General features: G+C 37.2%; 1 long non-coding RNA gene across 3 annotated transcripts in view; it reads right to left on the bottom strand.

Moving 5' to 3' along the window:
- Positions 1–21,035, bottom strand: part of LOC126863685 (uncharacterized) — a 238,782-nt gene that overhangs the window by 140,919 nt on the left and 76,828 nt on the right. The window lies entirely within an intron of this gene.

The following is a 21,035-nucleotide window of genomic DNA, read 5'->3' as shown; positions in this document are numbered from 1 at the left end:
TCCCGTCCACGATACTACAATATAAAGTATTATATGTAAAGCACTGTCCATATTCGTATAAAATAGTAACACAGAGACTACGTACAAAACACAGAAAAATTCACCGCATTGCTCTTAATTAACATATTAATACAATAATTACTACTTCTGTCTAACAACGAAATTCACTTAAAACACAAAACTATGTGTATACAATTTTAATAAAATGAGGTAGTTTAATAAAAATTCGTCGGTCATAGCCGACGCATGAACCCTGGAAAAGAACGCGTATGCCTATGCAGCACGAAATTTCGCTGGAAATACGAAATTCCTCGCGTCTATATTGACCGGATAATAACGTGCGAATAACGTAGCTTAAAAAGCAATAAACGAGAAATATCTGCGTGCGTCATACTTGACTCGAGGTCCGAGGGTTAACGCAAAAAATCCCAGGGAACAGATGGACGAACCACGTCCCGTGGAAACAATCGAAAACAACACGCTCCTCGAATGGAACGTTGGAAACGATAAAAGAGCTCCGAGAATCGGCCAAGTCGTCATCGATGGACGTCGGTGGAGAACAAAACGACACGAACCCCGGCCCCTCAGCCTGCCACGGACGTCGCGTTGTAAACCCGCGAACTTGATTGTCCTGTTTGGCCGAACGGTGGCCGCGTAATTTCGCCGAAAGTATGGCTCTTTTGTGGGTGGTTTACGATGGCCGATCGAACGCCAGCGAAGAATACGCCTGGCAAGACGCTAACGTAAAAAAGAAAGAAAAGAGAACAAGTCGGCTGAAAAAGAGCGCGTAATCGCGAACGATCGTCGTCCGCGCGGTGAAAGTTCAGAAAATATCGAGCAGCCTAATTTCGGCTCCTCGAGAGCCGCCCCCGCCTTCGATTCGATATTCGTGATCCGGTTTTATCGTCGCCGAGCTTTCCGACTAACTGTAAACACGCGGCGAGCCTCTCGACGTTTCTGATAACTTTATCGAAGCTTAAGGGGAAAAGACAATGGTCTCTCCTCGGTTCTCTGATTCTTCTGTATTATATATATATAAAGAGAGAGAGAGAGGGAGAGAGAGTAGAGAGGAGTCAGAGGGGAAGAGTATAGCTTTCTTTCTTTGGTTTTTGTTGGTTTGTCTCGTCTCTTGGTTTTTTGGAGAATTGATGACGAGGCACGACAAAGACTTGGCTGCTTGAAGAGGCGGTTGTGTGTTGGGATGATTCCGCTGTTAAAAGAGATTGGTGGAAGGCTTATTAATGGAGAAGATAAAGGAGTGGATGATTTTGCTGAAGTTGATGTTATGGTAGGATGTGGTTTAATATGAGTTCAAAATAAATTTTTGGACAAGAAGCGTATACGTTTGGTTGAGAAGCTTTGTATTTGCTTAGTCACTGTAGGAAATTTCGTAGGGGATTGTTATATCGTAAGGAAGTTTTCGTGGATTTCTCTGGGACATCGTTGAAGGGAATTTTAGTTTAAAGATCGGGAACGATGGATTTGATCGTGGCGAAAAATAGAAAAAATAAATAGATAGCTTATCACTGGTTCGTAAGAATATCACAGTTAATAATTTCTTTGAAAGATTATCGGATGAACGATTAAAAGAAATATCAGTTTAACAATCGCTTACGTCGCTTGGTTAAAAATAGGAAAATTGTAAAATGCATTATAAATAGTTTCTTGCGTTAAATTATCTGTGGTAGACTTCCAATAAAAAATCCTAAAACCTTCAGTATCCTCTTACGAAGACAAATACAAAAATAGCTAGTCGAGTCTAAATCTCGTCAGATATACTAACGTGACGAACTTCAATATACAATGTGCAATTTAAGCTACAATGACGAATTTTCTTGGCTCGCGTGCTGTCTCAAGAAACGTCGTTGCTCTTGATCCACTTACACGTCCACGAAAAATAGATTTATCGGTCAAGTTAAATACGCGAGTGGTGAAAAAACACCTGTGCACGTTCGATGCGATTAATCGATTAAAGAAAAAAAAATCCAAAGAAGAGATAATTTAACATTTACCATTTAAACATTATATTTCATATTAATTGTAATATAACAATTTTTATATTAATTACAAAAGGACACATAATTATTCTTATAATCACTATCAATTAATATTACATTCTAAATAATTTAATTTATTATATTAATTTAAATAATACATTTTAAATAATCCTTATTGGCGTTCGATGCTGTAAAAATCTCAAAGTTCATTCGCATTTTCTCGTAAAACGGCCCGTGTTAAGATCGTACGTCGCAGAAGATCATTACTTGCCAATGCAACGTAATTATCGTTGATTTTTATACGATTAGAAAGTCTGTTGCATGACTGATATGCCTACGGTGTATACCTTATGACTATTGTTAGTGACAACGACTATTTCGTCTGTTTTCAATCATCGCCTTTCAATTTGATCGACGATAGTAAAGGATTTCACGCGCGAATAGGCGAGAAATCGACTCGTCGTCCCTCTACACGTCTTCCCTATTTTCTACCCTTTTCGGCTTAGTGACAATAAGACAGCATCCACTGCCTCGAACCATTCATCTCTCTTCCCTTATTCTATCCGTTTATTTCTTCGGCAATCGCTCGAGTCCTGACAACGAACTTCCGCCCCCTCTTTCAGGATTACCATCATTCGCTTTCAACCAATTTTCTGTGAACGTTTTTGTCAGACTTAAATCGCCGTTGCGAGACGATGATATAAAATATCGTAGAATAAGCGCGATTATTACGTATACGTATGTTATAGTTAGATAAGCGTGTAACACTTGAGATCAGAACTGCGTGAAATTTATTTGAAATAATAACTTCGAACTAAATATTTCCAACAACGTCGATCGCTACGTCTTGTGTCCTTCATTCGGTCGATTTCGATTTAAAGGTAGAAAGTAGTTCTAAGATTTCAGCCCGTTGCCAATTAATTTCGCATTAGCGAAATGATACATTTGCTTTCGCAGCTAAATATACGTTTCTTGATCCAAAACTTTGGAAATATTCCTAGTCGTAATAATTCTATAATCAATTTCCACGAAACTTCGTCGACTTATCGCGTGCTTTCACAAAACTTGCGTCTTTCCACCTAACAAGTTCATTTTCAATTCTGTCGTATCGAGATTCCCCTGTATAATCGTAAACCGAAATTAAAGAAATTAAGAAATTAATGTAATTTAAATGACAGAATTTTAATTAAATCACAACATGGGAATTTAAATTATGTTTGCGTTATAAGGCAGAATTTGTTTAGAATCAAGATAAAATCAGAACATCGACAAAAATGTAACTCTCACATTTCTCTGCTGTGATCTTCTCTATTATTTTACTGCCTCTTTCTAAACAAGTTTCAATGTTTTCAGTCGAGCCAGTATCGTTCACGATTCTAAATCCTTAACGACGATCGAAAGCAAGATAAAAGGAGCATGTTAAAGACCTGTAAAAGCGTGGGCGCCTGTGAATGGTTTCCTATCTCGGTTTCGCTCTATAGAAATCGGGCCAGTAAACTCGGATAAAGGTATCGGTTCCCGCATTTTCCCCACGAGGTACTTTACTCGCGTACCTACGCGAACAGGTCTCCGCCAGTTAACCTTCTCTATACCCAAGAGAGATTCATCGTTCTCGTCGGACAGAAGGAAAGTTCTTCCGGCGCATTGTCGACATCGTTCAACCGATATCGTGAAGTCTCTCGGGTAAGAAGCTGGCATCGCGGAGGCGGTTTAAGTGGCGGCGGCAAAAATAATCTCTTTACTTTCACCGAGTGCAGACAGTGAGAGTGGACTGTCTCCTCTGGAACGTGCTGATCTTCCTTCGAGGATAATCACAGTTCTTTCCTTTCTCGTTGTGAACCGTGTACAGTTTGTATCGCAAGATCACGAACGCAAATACGAATTACTATGGAGAAAATTAATCGTTCGCGTGAAATGAGTTTACCTGAATTTCCTCGGATCTTAGAGAAAGGTATAAAATTTATCGAATTTCCTCCTTTGTGTATTTTGTTTAAAGAATAGACGTACACGTATGTAAAATTAACGTTAAATCGTATTATTATTATCCGATATCATTTCGCTGTACGTAATTGAAAATACGCTACAGATTGAATTGCAATATAGAAATTTAAACGATAGAATTTTCAACTATATTCCCGTTGTGTTAGAATTAAATCGCAACATGGAAATTTAAATTACGTTTGCATTATAAGACAGAATTTGTTTAGAATCCAGATAAAATTAAGTTATTCTTGAAATTCACCGAATTGGAATTAATTACACTTTCGAGTCGATTACACGAAATTAGAATTACAAGAGAAATTCATTTCTCGTGGTGTCTGTGTTGCAGACTGTACATTGTACATTGTACATACATACAGTGTACATACATATAGTGGCTATAGGTAGCACGGTCGAGCGACCTCGTTTGTATCCGCTGGAAAAGAGCGGCTTAAGACGATGTTAAGATTAGGATCGTTGGATCATGATCGATAAGATGTTAGGTGCCTTAGGATGTTGGCTATATTGTTGGCTATAGATTGAGTGAGTTAGATCGACGCGTGACTCTTGATTTTTCCTCGTTCGAAAGTTGAACAACACGCTGTTGCTCTATTTTGCGATACTCGAACGGCGGCCTGTGAAAACGGAGCGAGAAAGTTTTCGATTTCTCGTCCTCCAGTGTCTTGATACTTGATACATATCTTTCGACGAACAGGGAAGAATATTAGAGAAACTCAGGTGTTATGAATATTTGCTTAGACTACGGAATATTAGGAATATTGCGTAGATTATAACACCAAGTTATTCAAATATATTTTGCTTAAATGGACACTGTAGAATAGGAAGAATATTCGTAAAGCGTTTAATAAAATAGGAAGAATATTTCTGACAAATTGGATAGGTTGGTAGGTATATTTGAAAATTGCAATATTTTAGAGAGATCTAATAGAATAGAAAGAACGTTCGAAAAGGGGTTCATAGAATGGGTGTAACATCCGAAAATTTACATATCTGCCTAAAATAGATTCGATCGGATAGTTTCGATATTCGAAAAGGATTTGATAAATTAGAAACAAATATTTGGAAAGCTAGTTGATTATCGAATTAGAATAGCATGGTATATTTATGTATACTTACTTGATACGCGATGTATATGTACGTTGAAAATATTCAAATGGCTTAAGAATATTATTCGTACAAATTCTCAAACAACGTAATAACTTTGAGTCTACTATACCAATTAGAAATACCGAAGAATCGGAATGATTCAAACGATATTCAGCGATAATTTTCGATCTTTCGTGGACCATTGATCGCTCAGGATCCGAAATCTTATCCATTTCGATATCAAAGGTCCTATGAATCGCAATAAAATTCACAAAGGAAGAAAAGCAGACGTCGAGAGGCAACGTTTCAAAGGAAATGTGTCAGAAAATACTAGTCAGTTTGAAGCAAAGGGTCAACTGGTTCACCTCATTAATTGGAGCAAGGCCCATGAAGCTAATTAAAGTCAATTCCACGTCCAACGTGCTCGGCTGCTTCTATTTTTCATCTCGCTTCGCAGCGTCGTCCACACATTTATTTCGAACTCGATTATGGAACGTGAAAAAAGCACGTAAGGAGCCTAAAAGCGGCGCATGTAACCGTAATTAATGCGCGTCCTTGGCATGTCCGATTATTCGTAGCTAGCCAATGCCAGAAAAATTACAGACAGGAAGCTACGTGGACATAAACGATTCCACTGAACCGTTCCTTCTGTCCAACTGCGAAAAATGGTAGCAGAGAGTTACAGGTATGACGTTTGAATCGCTACTTACTTCACAATTTGTATTTTAGTATTTCTATCGAGATAAAGGTAACGTAGAAGCAAGTTGAATTCCATATGGCAACAGTAAGTTTATTTTTGTATTTTTGTATTTTATTGGAATAAATAAAGATATCCTAGATTAAAATTCCATTCATAAATATGCGTATAATAACATTTTATTTATTCCATGATTTGTACTTTTGTATTTTGTTGGAGTAAAGACGTTTGTAAAAAATTAGGATGAGAAATAGAATGAGCAGAATTTTCGAAAAAGATTTATCAGAATGGGAAAAAGGGTCGAATAGAACAATATAAATTTCTTCTTTTACTTTTCGTTTAAAAGCAATAAATGTATTATTTGCTTCGTTTTATTTTACGTTCGATTATTATCAGCGTGCAAAAGATTCGACAGAGGAAGTGGTTTTATACTTTTGTTCGTTGTTACCCTTTTATTTAATGGCTGATCGATGTTGTCTGTATCTCCTTTGATCGACAAACGACGAAATAATCGAAGTGATCGAAAGTTCGTCGCACCGAGAGCAAAAGTGATGTTCACTGGCGACTGAAAGCAATTTAATCGACTGCAGAATTTCACTAACTGCGGAAAGAAACTTTCGATTTCGTTTCGTGAAGCAGAACAGTTCGGTACGGTATTTAAATAACGTTTATCACGAGCAAATTGAGGTATGTCGATGAAAGACGGAAATGAAATCGACTTCGATGCACCGTAACAGCAGAGACAATCGTTTCGTCGTTACTCGGCGAAATTATTCTAGAAATCGTCGAGTGTTTGATCGATCATCGAAAATTTCAGTTATCTTATTTAACTCTTGGAGGACGAAATCTCCGATCATCGAATTTTTACATTTCAATCTTCTCCTCGCTTTAGCGAACAAAAAGAGATCTCCGATTTACTCGAAATATTGAACATAAGATTGAAAGAAAAAATTATACGTACGAGCGGGAAAGATACTTTTGAACGTTTTCAGAAAAAATACAATTGATTCTTAAAATTTCTTTTTGTTACGATCGTCTGTTAATCGCGTCTCTACCGTCGAATAAAAGCTTAGTATAAATCATAGCTAATCTCTTCTTCCACTGCTGTCTGCGTCCCAATTACGTTCCAAAGGGAACGTAAAAAGCTCTCATGATGAAATATGGAATATGAAGTCCTCGAATATCCGAGAAAAGGTTCCTCGAGCGGCGATAAATCTTCTCGTTAATTTTTATCAAGGATTCCGATGTTGGATCAAACTTTCGAGGAAAATAATACTCCGTTCCTTTCGCATGGTCAATTGCAACATAGAAGAGCGAACGAAGCGAGGATTCTTAGTATATGGGTGGTTTGGTCGTGCCAAGTTACTGTCAGAATAATTACTATGATTTGAGAGTAACTAGAATGCAATACGTTTCTCTTGTACGTCTCTTGTCCACAAACGAACGATACGTTTAGTACAAATGTTGTCTTATTTGAAGTATGAATATTTATATACTTGTATCGTTCATTATATGTTAATGACTTACAGCATCTTTAAATAACAATTATAACTTACAGCATCGTTAAATAACAATTTTTAAGCTTCCCTCTTTTTTTTCAATAAGTTTATTCGGATTATTTAGATGATTTATATATTTAAATAAGAATTGTAAAAGAACAATGTATACGAACTGTCGCGATAGATAAATATCGGAAACGTAATTATAAATTTCTTTAGATCGTCATGATACTCTGTACTTCTTTGCTGCCAGGTGCTTCCGCATTTTTCATTTTTATTACGTGATTATCCTCGATCGATGACTATTTTTCAACCTACATTACGCTTTATTTCTGTCTAATTAATCTCGTTGAAATATTTCAATGCGGCACTAGAGCAAGTCCGTGAGATTATTTATTAGATAAACGTTACGTTTGAAAGAAGCAAAGATAAGAAAAACAAAGATGTTATAGATCCGTGAGAATTTTACTACAATCTACTATAATATTTTACAACTTCATAATAAACACACATTAATTACTTTACGATTACTAAAGGAAAATAGTCAGAGTGAAAAAATTATATTTATATAAGTTGATAGCTTAATAGTCAATAGAATGTTCAATATCTATTTGCTCTATCTGAAATTATAGATTTCATGTGATATCTAGAAATAATATGAAACGTATAAAATAAAATACTCCTGTTAATTGTTCACGAATAATAACTAAATCTATATTCAAATTCAAAACATTAATCTATTAATTTATTAATAAATACTATGTACCTGGACGATGAAATTATAAAGCGTATAGAAAATAGAATTGATCGGTTTGTCGTGTGTTTCAATTTGAACCAAATACATAATATACCGAAAAGGAACGAGGTCTGCGAAAAGAATATTGAAAAGTCACAAGCACAGTTACATACGAACGACTAAAACCCGATTACGTAACGAAGACGAATTCCCTTGGAGCTTCGCGGTATATAAATCGGTTTATCGGACGTCGGCCGACGATTGAACGACCTCGAAACAGTGACAGTGGATACTCCCTGTCAGACAATTTGAGAGACGCTGGTGTGCACGACGCCTCACGTGGTCCACGTGGTCTCGGCACACGCTTTCACAACATGGCGATGAAAGCGGGCGTTGAACCTTCCACAGGTTGTGTAACATGGTCGAAACAATATGTAGGTCGCGTCTAGTTATCCCGGTTTGTCGACGCGAGACTGATTACGTCAACAGTCGTCTGACGCCGGCTAATGCCCGAAAGCAAAAAAAAAAAAAAAAGAAAAACAGCGTTTAACGGTACACTTAGGTGAATTAAGTTATTCACCGTGTTATGCCATCGACCAAATTCTTTGACCTTTTAAACTCTAAACTTCTTTCCCTTTTCTTTCAATGCTTCTGCTTTTCATCGTATTTCGAGTTTTGGTATCTTTCAGTAAAATTCGCGCGTTTGTCGAATTGAATCTTTCGAAAGATTCGAAACAGTTTACAGAATCGAATGATTCGTCGATTTTGAAAAAGAAAGAGAAAGTTGTTGGTACATAACGTTCCGAAGAAACTTTAACTTTGTCGTTCTCCTGCTTTACCCTCACGTTCGTGTCGCTTCGCGTATTTTCTTTCCAAATTTTCAAATACTTTACAAACGTGGAGTGATCAATTATAAAACGTGCTACACGTAATTTATTAAATACGATGATAATTTATAATTGTACTACTAATCTGTTGTTTCGCTAATTTGCTTGCCAAAGTTCTTCCATTTGTTATTGTAATATCTCTCTGTCTCTCTTGTACAGTTAATATATGCTCGAAGTTATTTATATTACTATCGAAGGTTTCCCCGACCCTTCCTCAAGTTTTCTGCTTTTCTTCGTTTTCTAACAATCCAACTGTTTTAAGTGAAACGTTGTTTAAATATTTGAACATATGCAGTACTATACTTTAGCCAAGTTGTCAAACACCCGTCGATTACGTTTAATTATAATGCATAATATATTCTTTTAAAAATACAGGGTGGTTGATAAATGGTGGTACAAGCGGAAAGGGTGTGATTCTACGCGAAAAAGGAAGTCGAAAATATAGAATAAAAATTTAAAAATTTAAAAATTTAAAAATTTAAAAATTTTAAAATTTTAAAATTTTAAAATTTAATAATTTAAAAATTTAAAAATTTTAAAATTTAAAAATTAAAAAAATAACGTCAATTGAGACAACGATCTACAGTGAGACCCGTTATAACGAGACGTGACAAAGTGCACGCGTACCGAGCGAAAATTCAAAGTCGATTTTCTCGAAAACAAAGCCTCGAACGAAAAATTTTTATTCTATATTTTCGACTTCTTTTTTCGCGTAGAATCACCCCCTTTCCGCTTGTACCACCAGTTATCAACCACCCTGTATATCAAACTCTTTATGAACAAACAAACAGCCGTATTAGAAATTGGGAAAAGTTTTGGCAAAAGTTTTCCACGAATTCTCATCGTCTATAAAATTTAATCTTGATAAACACGGACGAATTTCCATCTTAACCTTTTAGATTATCTTTCGTCTTTACGCTTTTGCGATTATTTTCTGCCGTTATGAATTACCAGCGGCAATTTTAGTGCCGCAATAAATACCGATCTTGGTAGAACCAATATACTTAGGGTACACAAAATTCGCGTTACTTATCAGACGACAAATGTATTTTCGTTTTCCGAGCGTAAAGGCATTTCCAGGTGGAGGGGCCGGGGAATATATAGTCGTTGATAATAAATGGACGACCTTGCCGTGCGTAGAATTGATAAGAATTGTAACTCGCGTATCATGGCCTTGTGCATATTTACAGCTGCCGGAGACCTTGACGCGATTAACCGACCAGCAATTATTCCTCGAAATTGCCTCGTGATTCATTTCGAATCGATTATTCGGCAAGCGTATTCGCCGATTTGCTCGCGTTTTCTCGTGGCCCTCGAATCTATCGTAACAGCCGTTTTTCTTCCTCCGTTTTGATAAACATCTGCCACGTTAATAAAACGGAAATGATAACATTCGATCTACATAGAACGCTATGTCGATTAAAAGGTAGGATAGGCTGACATTGGAAATTTTACAGAAAGGGAAATTGATTAGATAGGCGTATCAATTTTCATTATTCTCTTATTTCTATGTAATATCTGTTCTTCTCGTTTTACGATTTTATTCTTATGTAAAATCGTAGTAAACGAAGGGAGAAATTTTATATTACTAAATATTGCAACGTAACATACCGATCGCGTTTTCTATATTTTCGAAACAAATAGAATTCAATAATCTCATAATCGAGTAACTAAAGCCGAATTCCGATATCCAGTTCGGCTCGATAAACTAAGAGAGAAAGGCTTGAAATCAATCAACAACTGTCGATTAATTTCTCGCCAATCTGAAAAACAATCCCACTATTTCAAATCTTGAAACTTGCAAATTCTAAAAACATCGATCATTCTCGTTAAAACCGACGATCACGACGATTTATCGTTAGAGACCTGTAAACTTTCAAACTATAAAAAAAGCTATCTACCAGTCGCCCCCATTAAAATCAATAATAGCAAGCCGATAATCGTTGGATCGTCCGTAAACCGAGATCGTTTCACTTTATAAAAAAGAAATTTCACTGTCTGGAAAGACATCGCCTGGTCGAGATCCAGGAAGATGAGGATCGTCTAGAGAGCTTAGGCAGTTTCACAGGCCACTCTCTCTCGGTTAGCTCGGGTCAATAGGTCACCCACGCCTCGATTACTCGACCACGTTGGAATTGCGACACCTTCCCTTTTGCCATTGTAAATGCATCGCAGATGCCACTGGATCGAGACACGGTGGTTGTCGTCGACGACGTCTTCGTCGTGACTCGTCCGCTTTCTTCCATGTATATACTCTTACTTTTCTTCGGTCGAACAACGCCAGCGAGTCGTGGATCAACGACACCAAGTGCTCGATCCAGGAAGATGAGGCGGCCACCGGTTAACTTTCTCCGCTCGAACGAGGCCTGTAACGAGTTCTACTTTATTGTAACCAGTCTCTTTTGCGCAGGGTGAAATCAAACCGTTGTTTATAGGCCTCTGTCCCGGCAAGCTAAATAATAGACGTGATTTGTATCGCGCCTCGGAGAGAGTTTATTTATCTCTTTAACGCTTTAGTTCGATCAGTCGCTTTTTTCCAGATTTTGCGGTTTCATGGGTCTGTGGAAAGTGTTCTTCTATATTTCTGTTTTCAAGTTTATGCATACGTCGAGTGGATGTTACACGTTTCAAATAAATCACGTCTATAAATTTAGTCTAGGAATTCTTCGAGGCTTTATAGCATGCGTGCTAGGTCTTCTTATTTCTTCTCTGTTTTTAAGAATATGAATGTTAATCGAATGTTACGTGTAATTTAAATTACAAAATTTGCAATTTAATTTCATAATTCCCTTTTCCCAGGTTTTGTAATTTGTTGGATGTTGTGCTCTTTGATCTCTGCTCTCGAATTTACATATATATGTTGCACGTATATTTGAATGTTGTATATTTTAACGCATATTTTTAGGCAAAATCGAAATACACTAAAAGCGATCATCTCCGTATTCTTAACGAGCACGTCCTTAGAGAAGCGAAGAAGAAGCTTCGATAAGGTGTTCTTGTCGATGGAACAGAAGAAAGTTATCGCGACGGGCGCCGGTAACGAGTTGTCGTTTTACGAGCGCGACGAAATCAGGCGAACGACAAACGATATCATACGCGAATCGATTTCTCGGGATTCGTGTGACACGGTGTAATATTCGACGTGTGTATTAACCCGTGTAATTTAACGCGAAATTTTATGATCACGTTTGCGCGAGGAATTCATGCCCAAGGTAAGGTTCGCGGTTGAAACTCTTTGTCACGTGTTTATTTCTCCGCGAGTCGAAACGGTATTTACAGCTGTCCACGTGTTATAATTGCCATTTGTATCGCTATATTTGACTAACACCGTGTTCTTTCGATCAACTAGTGTTGAGGTTATTCGACGTGTAAACAGAGAAAACTCGTGGATAAATTGTAAGGCAGAAAATATATTTAAATAGAAGTGTAATTATAAGTAAGAATACAATTTGTGCTGGTCCAGATCCACACGCTAGTTGTGTTACCCAATAACTGAAAACCCCGAAGTCAACGTCGCCTGTCTACTGTTTATGGTCTGTCTTCGTCGCAGTCTTTTGTCTACACGCTGTCGATGGTTTCGGTGCTTGAGAAAACTAAAAAGACCAGATGTAGAGTTTTCTTAGAAGCGGTGACCACTTCAACAACTAATTCCGTCTTTGCTTGCCGTTATCACGAGAAGGTTAGCAATTTGCCTCTGGAGAATTTCTATCTTTCTTTTGTAAAAGAATTTTGGAATTTTGTAAAAGAGAATATACACGAAGTTTCCACTTAACGGTTTATCTGATTTGACTTACAATCGTTTTTAGTTTAATTAATTCGCTCGATTGGTTTAGTTCAGTTTTATCCGTCACTCGAATTTTAAGTTTACTCATCAATTTCCCTTAAAAACAATTTTTACAAGCTTCCGCTGTATTATCACGATCTTTATCTTGGATAATTAATTGTATCTTTGATAATCTGTCAAAATTATCACACTTTGTGTGGCACCTATTACTCATCGATACCGATAAACATGCTAATATCTCTGAAGAAATAAAAACATAAATTTATTTCAGAAAAATTGTATATAAAATATAAAAACAGAAAGTTGTATGTAATAGAGAAATTCTTGAAGCAATTCTTTTGCAAGAAATATCGTAATAGGATGTAGGCAAAATAGAAATATCTCGAACTATGTAGTAGCTGGAATATTTCTTTTCAAAGAACGTTCAACTTACAACCGGAAGGCCTCAATTTTGACAAACGTGCGATACCGATATCAGGCTGTGAAAGTGTTGAATCTCGGGGAAACAATATCTAATAATCGACTGTGTCGAGACGAAAGTTTCCTTCCTCGATGCTTTTGTTCTCTCGTTCTGATTCGTCGGTTCGATGAGATTCCAGGTGAAAATCGCAACAATGCCAACGAAAGTTTCGATGTCCGCGTTAGATCTGTCAGAAAGGAACGCGCGAAACCGACCATGTTCGAATGGAGGTTACCGAGTGAAAGACAACACCAGCGAAACCGAAAGTTCTGCCATTCGTTCTACTTTCCAGCGTGAGCGTGCGAGCAATTGGGTCATTCCATTTTTTTACGAGTCACGCTCGTAATTTTGTGAATGTACCGAACTTCTTCTGATCTCGTCTGCTCTATGAAAATTTCAATTCTCTTGCGAACAACAAAATTATGATTTTTCTATGGTTTTTGTTATGCAGAGTGATTTCGATAAACGCGATGATTTTTCGCGTAAAACTAAATCGAACAAATATAGGACAATATCTATTCGTATGATTGTTCGTTTTCGAGAAAATTGAAAATTTTTAAAGTGTATACTCGACTTTGGCTAATTTCCAAATATGACAGAGAAGTAGGCTGAAACTTTGAGATCTCGTTTTGGAGAAAGTGGAATTTAAAAATCCAGATTTCGACAAATTTGCAAATTCGTTTCTTAACCAAGCGTCGTTCAAAAATCTTGCATTTCTATATTTTCGACTCGTCTTTCACGTCGACTGGTTCGTGTCTTTCGCGATCGTATCGCAATTCCAGAACCACTCTGCGCAATTAGTTCGATGGAAATATGAAAGTTGAAGCTATTCAATGGCCGAGAGTCTGCTTCTTATTAGAATTTCCGTGTTTCCCTACACTTCTTCTATTATTATATAGTAAATAGCTGTGGTGTATGAAATGACCAGCCGCGAATAATTCCATACTGTTACATATGCTACTTTCGATTCCGATCCCACGGATCAAGCAGACACGAGTGAAAGTTTTTCCTGTCTTTTGAGAACGAATTTTTTATGAAAATATCTCGTAGTGCTGTACATTGTGCTAGCTTATAATAAGGTGTAAAATGTTCGTGACAGCAGAAAATTTATGAATATTTTACTGTTGCATATAAGAGTGTGTCGCGATGCTACTTTTTCTCTACTGGCAGAAAAATAACCAGTGTTGAGTAACAGGAAGATTCTTGCCGTTCTTGATTATAGCATTACGATAGCACAACTTCGAGATTACCTCGAGTCGTATTGTGCTCGTTGTGCTTCCTAGGTTTGATGTCATAAATTATTTTCCTCTATGTTCTGATAATTTTATGGAAAACGTAAACACCGATATTCTATGTTCCATTCTAAATTTATATACAGTTAGTTTTGAAAATATAATGAATACATTCAATTAACACCTTCTTCTTGAAGCGTTTCATAAATTTTCATAAATTTTAAGAAGTTGGAAACAATAATATTTGAATTTCATAAATGTTCAGTTTTGCTTCCTCCTTTCGAGACTTTCGATCGAAAATTCTTATACACTTTCCTGTTAATTATATTCGAAGGCAAACTATACGAAAATTATTTCCGCGTGATTCTCTCCGCGATTCTTTATTACCATTGTACCATGACTTTTGAATCTCATTGTACTTTTCGTAATTAAAGAACGATCCTTTCGATCTAAATTCAATAATTTCGCAGAATATTTCTCTTTCTACGCGCAAGAAGCAACCACTCGAGATTATTTCCATTTCATTCTTCTTCAAAGCATCTATCTCTGCTCTCGATCTCTCGTCCGTATTTCAAAGCTTCTCACATTTTTCAAACCGCCCATAAATCATTGTCAACCAAATTTCAACCCCAACAATTCCACGTGAATAATATTTGACACCTCTGAAGCATTTCTAAAAAAAAAAAAAGTTAGGGTTGCGGAGTCGATAATCGAAATTTCCCACTTCAACGCCAACTCCGATTTCTCTTTCTCTTTATCACCGCCATCCAGTCCAACTCCATTTACGACAGATTGTTAACGTACTCTTTATATGTATGTTTACGTACTAATACTAATTTAAGTAGCGTAAAGGGCAAAATTTATCATCGTGATGATGACATCGACGCACAAAGAATGAAAAGGGCATTCCCCGAATTTGATACAGAATTATTATAATAATATTATTATATTAATTATAATATTATTATGATATAATATTATATAATAATAATATTAAATGATATTATACAGGGTGGTTGGTAACTGGTGGTACAAGCGGAAAGGGGGTGATTCTACACGAAAAAAGAAGGGGAAAATATAGAATACAAATTTTTCGTTTGAGGCTTTGTTTTCGAGAAAATCGACTTTGAATTTTCGTTCGGTACGCGTGCACTTTATCACTTTATCACGCGTGCACGGATCTCACTGTAGATCGTTGTCTCGATTGACGTTATTTTTTTAATTTTTAAATTTTTAAATTTTTAAATTTTTAAATTTTTATATTTTTAAATTTTTAAACTTTTATCCTATATTTTCGATTTCTTAGAATCACCCCCTTTCCGCTTGTACCACCAGTTACCAACCACCCTGTATATAATATTATATTAATATATTATAGAATTATTATATTATAATATAATTATAATTTTGTGTGCTAGACTAGATTGGCCGCGTAGTAGTGACACATGTATGTGAATATGAATGTGTGGAAGTATGTGTGTGCGCAGCGTCTCGAAAAACAGATGAACGTAACTGTTCCGTTGGCTGTGTGGTATGGAAGATGGTGAGACAAAGAGAGTGCTGAGACGAGTGCAAATGTATATCGACGAAGATCCTGGAAATCTATTTTAAAACTATTTTAATATGAACTCTAAGTGTAACCTTAGTGTTCCTTTACTTTTATTTCGGCAATTAAGATCCGCTATTCTCAACACTCTTTATTCATTAAGAATGTATCGCTACAATTGTAACACTTGCGCGCCTGCAAAACAAACTATAACACGAATCGCGCCCTGGCGTGCTTCAGAATTCAGCAGTTTCTCTCTGTAATACGAAAAACGATGAAGTTCGATATTTAACGTACGGTTTCGTGCCACGCGAGATATCATGGAAATCTAACTGTCGTTTTGTACGAGAGTTACCCATATTTTGAGCTTTTGCAATTTGATAAAAATGTAGTATTTTTAATATACAAATAGTTTCGTCGCAACAAAAGCTGTAGAATTCGCTTTTATCGGACAGAAGATTTACGTTATGTTTCTTTATGTGTCTTTATCATGCAGAAGGTTGTGCAATTTATAATTCCATCAGCTTGACGTCAGAGGGCAAAATTATTACTTGTGCAGCTATCAAATTGGCCTTAGTTTGGCAACGATACTGGTTCAGCTTCTGTGGTCTTGTAACGCTACAGATGGAAATTTGTACTATTTTAGCGACATTTCGTGGCATGTCTCGCCTTACGATGTCGTCGAAGCGAATCGCGAAGATTTCTCCGTACATTTTACTCTCCCACGAAATTTATATTTTTCCAGTTGCGCAACTATCGATACCAAGCTGCGCTATTTGCTCTCAACTGCAGCCCCGACTGCAATGATCTGAAATTCCCCGCGATCTTCGACTCCGGCTACGACTTCGCTGTCCCGAGAAAAATCGTCGATTGAAAGAGCAAACACACCGAGCCATAAATCGAGCCAGTTTATGCCACGATAGAAGACATTTCACGTGTTACGACAACCTGTTACTCGAACGGCGTGTTCGAGACAAGGAAATGTTCACGGGGTTCCCCTTTCTACGTAAAAATTGGGCTGGTTACGAGACGAACGACTGTCTCGGCTCGCGGCTTTCCTACGTTTCGGCGTGATCGCTGGGCCAGACAATCGGACGATGCAATGTGCAATAGCGTGTACGGCACGGTGCAACGTGCCGCGGCTAACGACCGGCCAGATCGTTGCTCCAACCAGGAAATGAAATGAACCGGCGTGGAATTGCACGGTTTCTCGCGATCGTGGCTCGCGGAAAGTGTGTCAGCCCTTAAATGGGAAAAGCACAATGCGGCGAGCAACGAGTACGGGGCTCATTAACGTCGGGCCGACAACTGACTCGAGAACGATGAACGTCGATTAACGGGCCACTCGAACGAGAATTTTATCGGCATCGATCTACGTATGGAACGTCGATCTAGCGCGGAACGTTTCCACTTTTCATATATCGTTCTCTGTGACAGGTGAATTTTACACCAATTACGGAAATATTAATCGTTAACTGTGGACGAAACCGAAATTGCGGTCTACCTAATTAATTATTCCGTTTATTTCGACCGACCATGCTATCGTCAGGATGCGGTTTTTCTATTGCATTTCTTACGATAAAACAAGATATAGAACAAATCATAGAAGATACAAACAAGGCATAGAATCGCCCGTGGCTAGAAAGTTGAAGGCGAGCACACGTAGATGTATCTGATGAGGATTTCAAGCTAATTATACTGTTTAGCGACTTTTCCCAATTATGATTACTCGACTGCAGTGTCCATTTACGAAGGTACAACTTTTTCAATTTAATGTCTTCCTTTGAAACTCGATAGGTGGATGTTTTCTTACAGTGGAGTAAGAGCGTAGGAATTCTTTCAAGTTGTACAAATTTCGCACGCCGGTGAAACTTGTAAATTTATTACAAATATATTTATACTTTCTACGAAACGAAGTTGCACGCTTCGGCTTGTACCGTAGAAACGGCTGGACGTTGTCCTTTTAGAACACTGACGTTCAACGAATCGTGCCAAATATTTTCCATCTATAGTCTTAAATCCATCATCGATCAAATCGACACCGGTCTTTTCCAAATGCAGATAAACAAAATTAAACACCGCGCTTTTGCTTTACATTTATCTTGCGAGTACGTCGATATTACTCACCAAAAAAAAAAAAAAAAGAAAAAAAGCTGGTGATTAAAGAATCACGCGTGGATTTTTTGTCGATCGAAACAACGCCGGCATCGCGAAGATGAAAGGAACGAAAGGAAATACATTTTCGTTTTGCGATCTCGAGACAAGAGCGAATTACGCGTTCTAGGCGGAATCGCGAGAGTTGCAGCAGCGGTGCACTTTCTCCGTAGTAAAAGTAAAAGTTTCGCCGAGCGACCATGTTGAGACACGGTGCACAGGCAGCGCATTTAACCAACCAACGGAATCGTAGCTTTCTATTATTGCAAGATCGTCAACCTTACTCGCGCAGCTTTTCATTTCACGCAGATCTCTCTCGATTATGCTAAAATCGACATCGTTTTGCAAGGCTGACATTATCCGTAGCAGTCTGAAACCAGCTCGTCTTATTCTACTTGATCATTTCTCGTTGTAGCGAGTTTAGAGTATTTTACAGAGGAATTATAACTCGGAGATCGTTCAGTGATTGATCGTGGGTAGACTGTATTTGAAACAAAATAATGGGATTATTTAAAAAAACACGTCTTTTGTGTTGGTTAATTTTTTCTAATAAAATAAAAGATAACTTGAGTTTGACCAGTTTTATTATAGAAATCAGATACGCATGTAAAATTAATAGAAATTAAGATTCTGTTATTGTATTGGTGTATTAATTGCAATATTATTCGTGGCATTCACTTGATTCTACAAATGTATTACGGTTATTTCAATTACATATTTTCAGCGCGGGTTTCAAACAGTCAATTGAAACGGACGTTTCTCCTCGTTATATATGCAACGAAATATTTGCATATATTATTTTCATGAAATCTTGCAGATTCTAGATTCGTGTATTATTGCATACATTTCTTTGCTACCGTAGCTTTGTTCATTATCGTACACGAATGGAATTCTCATCGTCGGACGAGAACCGTTACGAATTAAAATGAATTAATTGTGAAGATAAAGGTATCATTTTGAATGATCCTCAAGTGTGAAAATTACTTTTTATATTTAACACACTAATACGCCTAATTCCTTTATCGATTCTAGGAAAGATTGTTTGCAGAGCTCGTTGCGAAACGTGCACATGATTGAAAACAAATAGCCGAAGCGAACTTCCCGAAATAATTTCTCAAATAATCTCTGATACTATTATGTCAATCGTATTAATAATAGAAATTTATATAATAAGGTAAATGTGTGAAAGACGCGTTTTATAAATCAAAATTATTTATAAATCAAAATTACCTGTTGTTCCATAATAATAATAATTTAATCGTTCATCGAAAAAATCGATCTCAACGTATAATATGAAAAAATTTGCGCAATTCGTACCTACGAACTTCTGTCTCTGTAGCAAAATTCTCAAAAGATCGAATCTGTTGTTTCGTTTAAGAGAACCGAACTAAAATAAAAAAGAAATCATTTAAAACACGTTGCTCCAATAAAGCTGTCGAAAGCATTTAAACACGAACCAACGTTGTTCTATTTCTATAACAAAATCAGTAAAACAATTTAGCTGTTTCAGATCGTTACTTTGCATCTTCGTTCCGAAATAAAATTTCCCTAAATCCACCCTGTATCAACAATTCAAGCTACTAGCATGATTCGTACTGGCATATTCACGGGACGACAATCGCCTCCACATTTTCGCGTTTCGCTCGACAAAGACGACGCGACGCGTACAGTAGCTTGCAAAAGTATCGAAACGCTCGTAGAAACCTTCTGCGAATATATTACGCGCGCCATACGGAACACTTGGAGACGCGGTAAGTGGCAAAATACTTTCGCGAGCTGCTGTAGCTTTTATTCAATCAGTGAGAGAAATTCCACTCTAAAGTGGGTTCCTTGTTGAATGGAACAAAAGCGTGGAAAGGTGAGAAAGAAAGGACGCGAGAAGAGGTCGATCCATTACCTGAAATCGCGTAGTTTCAGGCGCAACGTTCGGAAAATGCAAAGAGCGTTCGAGGGAAAATCGGTTGCGCGTGGTTGAAACGTAAAAGGATCTGTGACGTATATTATAATGCCACGAGAATGCGATTTTCGCGTACATTCTAAACGTCGAGGAGGACGATCGATCAATATTCCAAAGAGAAACAGCGACCGAGAGTTCTCAGAAATGAGCTCGGTACGGACAAAGGAGCACGCGTTGGACCTGGTAGCGCAGGTCAGTTCTATTTATGTATACGAATTCTTGCGTTTTCCGTGAAACTGCGTCCGCAGGATCTACCAAGTCCCTCCTCCCTCTCGCGAAATCATCGTAGAAAGTTATACGATCGATATGCGCAGGTATAATCACAACGTTTCGTTTTCTTCGATCAATTTGTAATTTTATCGAATTCTCGTTCTTTAGCCTGTTTCTTGAGATTATGAAAAGGAATTTCAAGGATTCGCTCGATATTAGTTTCGCCGTTGTTTCTTCAATCGCCGAGATCCTACAATTTCTACCATCGATTTCTACAATTGTACAATATTCGAAGTTTGTGATCGTGTTTTTTTATTTCATTGTTTGCAAATCTGTATTATTGACTGTTTGACATTCGTTATTATAATCATTGACGTAACGTTAGTATTATTAATACGACTGTAAAGGTATATTGGTTAAAGAATGGTCAAAACGGTACCAAAAATATTTGCGGGATCAGCGAGTGGAAGAAAATTTCGAATATTTTAGTACGTTTATGCAACTGCACAAAATTATCGGACATGAAATTGATGAAAGATTGATGAAAGTTATAAATATCGAAAATAATCAAAGAACGATTGAGAATGAGTGGAATATTTCACATCGGAGAAATTCCACGTGTTATATAAGAAATTTGGAGGTCAGTACGCAGAAACAATAAAAAAATGTTTATATACACGTTTGACCTAGCTGACCTTGTTTACACGGTACGGCTGATTTTGTGTTTTACCAGTTGTTCGTCTGTCTTCTTCACAGAATACTACCAAAAAATCTTCGATACAAACTGGC

The sequence above is a fragment of the Bombus huntii genome, chromosome 3, assembly GCF_024542735.1.
Source record: "Bombus huntii isolate Logan2020A chromosome 3, iyBomHunt1.1, whole genome shotgun sequence".
Taxonomy (NCBI): domain Eukaryota; kingdom Metazoa; phylum Arthropoda; class Insecta; order Hymenoptera; family Apidae; genus Bombus; species Bombus huntii.
Note: the sequence above shows the minus strand (reverse complement) of the source record. Positions and strands in the feature narration are given on the sequence as shown.